The following is a 4586-nucleotide window of genomic DNA, read 5'->3' on the forward strand; positions in this document are numbered from 1 at the left end:
TAGTAGTAGTAGTAGTAGTAGTAGTAGTAGTAGTAGTAGTAGTAGTAGTAGTAGTAGTAGTAGTAGTAGTAGTAGTAGTAGTAGTAGTAGTAGTAGTAGTAGTAGTAGTAGTAGTAGTAGTAGTAGTAGTAGTAGTAGTAGTAGTAGTACTAATAATAATAATAATAATAATAATAATAATAATAATAATAAAGAAAAAGAAGGAGAAGAAGAAGAAGAAGATGAGAACTTTGAGATGGAATATTAATGTAACGATTAAACAATGATAATAACAAATGTCAAGGTTAGAGGTTCCACTAATGGTATATCAAACAAGTATAGTATAAACTCTTATTATTGAATTGGAAACCACACACAAAGGAGGTTCCAATCAGATTATATATTGTTAACATGATTACATTAGTCATCTTATTCAATTAATGCTAATACTTGTAAATCTCGTCAAGCATTCATGATTATAACTTATGTTAACAATAAATCAAGTTCCTTTCATAGCTCAGGTGTCGGTTATACCATACATTATGGGCTATGAAAGTGCCAAGCATTTGTTGTACCAAGTGTTATACAACATAAATCAAGATTAGTCATTTAACAAGCAAAGTATTAAAGAGTGAACAAGATAACAAATATAAAACATGTTAGTATCAAACATTAAAGTCCATATTAAGTTTACATTATACTTATTCTTACACCATTAGTGTAACCTTTTCACCTTGACATAATTAACTTAGCTAGACATAATGAAAGAAAGCAAAATAGATAAACAAAATAAGAACATAAAAGTTAACTAAGTAAAGGAAAGGAAATGAAAGGCATAAACTTAATATTAATGAAAACAAAGCATAAAAAATACAAAGAGAGAAAGGAAGAGCATGATCTTGATCTGAACACCAAGATGCCTAAATGCATGGCAAATGCCTCCTTTTATAGGCCAAAAATGGGAACTATTGATTTGATGACTAATTGATAAGTGGGTGACCAACTTTTGACTTGGTGACAATCCTTATCTTCTTTTGTCTGCCCAAAACGTCATTGATAACGTCAAAACTGGAGCCAGTTGCAAACATGAAAGTTGTAGGCAATTGTCTCAGCTTTCTTGTGTAAAACATTCAGCTCATTTGGACTTCTAGAACTCCAGATATGGCCAAAATACCGAACAGTGCTCGGGCTGGAAGACAGATTCGGGCTTCTTTGTTGTTGCTACAATTTGGACTTGATAATGGCCTTTTTAGATCTTGGGCTCCATATGAAAGTTGTAGGCCTATGTCTTACCTTTCCATCCATATAAATTGGACCTAAATCTGAGATATATAGCTCCAGATATGACCCATTTACCGAACAGTGTTCCGGTTTGGATTGCACCGACATCTCTTTTCTAAGTTTGGCCATCTCTTTATCCTTGCAATTTAAGTTCTTAAAGTCATCAATCAATCCTTTCATTTATGTGATAGGCCTGCATTTAAAATGAACATTTACCATAAATTAAAGGTATTAAGTATTATTAGATATATTATTATAAAATATGCTTTGGTTAAGGAGTTATTGATACTTCAAGTGCAAAATGATGATATAAAACCATGATAAAAATGCACTTTTAAGTACTAATCAATGATTATTAAATGTTTTACATGGCTACAAGGTCTCTTCTATGTTCATCAACTTTCTCTTTTCTAGTTTGGTTGTCTTTCTCGTTTGATGTGGTCTTCTATGATGGGAAGGATTGCAACACTTTGCATATGTCAACATCGTGGATGAAATGTGACAGGTTAATGCTTTAGAAAAAGAAAACCCCAAACACAAACCCTACGCATACCTCCATTTTTAGACCATATCATCTTAGATTTCTTTATTGTTCTCAGATGTCTTGGTGCTTCACCTCATTTGTGCTTTTCAGCAAGCACTTTATGTCTTTCTGCTAAACCATTCCAACACTATACATGAAGTTGACAAGAAATAAAATAAGAATGTAGCATATTAGAAAGTCAATACTAGAGAAACTTCTTGTTTTATCATATGCTCACCTACTTGTTTGAAAGTTCTCATTTTGAGAGATTCCGACCTTTCACAGGCAGAGGAGGAAGCGAATGCAATTTCTTAACCCCCTTGCTCCACAACACTTCAACCTAGAGCGTGTTTGTTTCTAGGAAAACAAATTCTTCAAATTCACTTTTCTTATTTTATTATATTTAGTAATAATAGAAAAAAGTAGTCAAAGGAAACTTAATTCAGTCAAACTAAAAAAGCTATTTTATCAAAGGAAAATGTTTTCCATATGATAAAGAAAGGAAAACACTTTTTTTTTCCGACTCCATTCATTTTCTCAAATCACAGGCTCTCTTTCTTTTTAGAAACAATTGGAAGCTGAGCAATTCATTTATGTGGAACAAAGCATTTTTCTGGACCAATTAATTTTAGGTATTTTTTTCCTTTTATTATTTCCTTTATGTTTTTATCTTCTTCTTCGTTTAGATCTGTAAAAATTATGGCATAAATCCTTTTATATTCTTGATAAATCTGCTACCTGTCGTATTTTTTCCATAAAATTTCCATAACATAATTTTCTTCTTCATCTTATCTCATCACATTCGACAATTAAAACTAACCAAATTCATCAAGTAACCAACAAAAAACATATTTTTTCTATGATTATTTTCTTCTTCATCAATCACAATCGGCAGCTCAAATTTCTAACCAAACAAGGGGGCAATTTCTAACAAAACATAGAGACAAAATCAGGGGGGGAGAGTACTGTGAACAGAAAGAGGCAAAATGGAGGGGATTTCTGTTAACAGAGAGAGGCAAAAAACAGGGGGGGAGATTTCTGTGAACTCACTGTAAATATCCTTTTACAAAATCCCCAAACTTCCCCAGTAAAAAAGCAACCCCTCCTTGTTACACTGTCCCCGGATCCGGCCATCATATCCCGGGTGTAAGCAGAAAGAGCGAGAAGCAAAGTAAAATGAGGGGGGATCGGTTAATGTGTTGAAAATTAACCCTTGCTCTTTTTTTTTTTTCAAGTCACAGCGTTACCAGAACAAGTAACTAGGGGAGAGTGGGAGGAGAAACCAAGAGTGAGAAGGAACAGGGGAATGGGGGAAACCGAGAGTGAGAGGGGAATGTTATATAACAGGGGAAATGAGAAATTATAGAAACTGAGAGGGTGAGGGGAATGTTATATAATAGGGGAAATGGGGAGTGAATTTTATATAATAGGGAAAATGGGGAATTATAGAAACCGAGAGGGTGAAGAGAATGGGTGAGGAATGGGATGGGAACAGGGAAATTATAACAAAACCTAATAAACATAAATTTGTGTTTTATTTTGCTTTGATTAATTTATTATTAGTGTTTGATTATATTTGTTACATATGGATAAATTTATGGGACTATGCCAGTAATTATATGGATTTCATTGCTCAATGTCTATTGATTGTTGTGAACTTATGAATTGTATAATTTTTAAAACGATTTTATCATCGAGAAATTGAATGTTATGGTCTTAAATAATATATTTTAAGACCTTGTTTGTTTAGGAAATCAGATATCATTGCCATAACTATTATACATTGTTAGCTTCTTTTAGCATAATTTATTATATTGATTGTGAAAGTATTTTATATGCTTTTTTTAATATTTATTTTTCTAAATTTTTAGGTTTTGTTATCAGAAAACTTTACTTTCATGTTATGAATAGTAAGATAATTTATGCAGCATGTATGAGAGTAGCTGTAACTGTGATAGCTACAAAGGTAGCTATTATTGAACAAAAAAGAAATAGAATTTATATACCAAGAGAACCATATATAAATGCAATTGCTCAACGAGAACTCTATATTGACAGCATTTTGAATCAAGGTGATAGACAATGCGTTAAACAAATTCGTATGAAACCTGTGTCTTATATAGATTGTGTGATGTCCTCACAAGTCGTGACCTATTATGATTAACTCAAAATATGTCTACTAGGGAGTAAGTAATTATGTTCTTACAAATTGTAGGCCAAAACTAAAGATTTCGTTTTATTAGTGGTATATACTATAAGTCTGTTGAAATTATCCATTGTTACTTTAGAATTATTTTAAAAGCAATTCTTAAGTTATATAAACACCTAATTAAAGATCCAAATGATACAGTTCTAGCTGAGATAATCAATAATCGAAGATTCTATCCTTATTTTAAGGTATGAGAACAATACCGATATTTTTATACATTAATTAATTACATCTAGAAGAAAAGTTTATAAATATTTTTTCATATTTATATAGGATTGTGTGGAGTAATTGATGGTACCCATGTTCCTACAAATGTTCCTATTGAGATTCAAGGAAAGTTTTGAGGTCGAAAAAAAGAAACAACACAAAATATTTTAGCAGCTATAACTTTTCATTTGAAGTTTATATATGTTTTAGCTGGCTAGAAAGGAAGTGCACATGATTCATGGGTTTTGGGTGATGCATTATCAAGATCTAGTGGTCTAAAAATTCTTGAAGGTATATAATAAAATATGTATTATATACAATAAACATATAAAATATCTTATTAGATAAAGATAGTAATAGGTTTTATTTTGTTTAATTTGTAGGGAA

The 4586-nt window shown here is 31.4% G+C and overlaps 1 long non-coding RNA gene across 5 annotated transcripts in view; it reads right to left on the reverse strand.

Moving 5' to 3' along the window:
* Positions 1-1614: 1614 nt before the first annotated feature.
* LOC105135832 (uncharacterized) overlaps positions 1615-4586 on the reverse strand; it is a 6496-nt gene continuing 3524 nt past the window's right edge. For 3 of the 5 annotated variants that reach the window (XR_844261.1, XR_844257.1, XR_844258.1), the window contains exons 3-4: positions 2026-2123; positions 1615-1931 (exon numbers count right to left, since the gene is read on the reverse strand). This is a non-coding gene — a long non-coding RNA (uncharacterized LOC105135832). Of the gene's footprint in view, positions 1932-2021; positions 2124-4586 lie in introns of all 5 variants that reach the window. The other 2 variants (XR_844259.1, XR_844260.1) reach the window with 2 other exon arrangements.

The sequence above is a fragment of the Populus euphratica genome, unplaced genomic scaffold (genome assembly GCF_000495115.2).
Source record: "Populus euphratica unplaced genomic scaffold, PopEup_1.0 scaffold234.1, whole genome shotgun sequence".
Lineage (NCBI taxonomy): Eukaryota > Viridiplantae > Streptophyta > Magnoliopsida > Malpighiales > Salicaceae > Populus > Populus euphratica.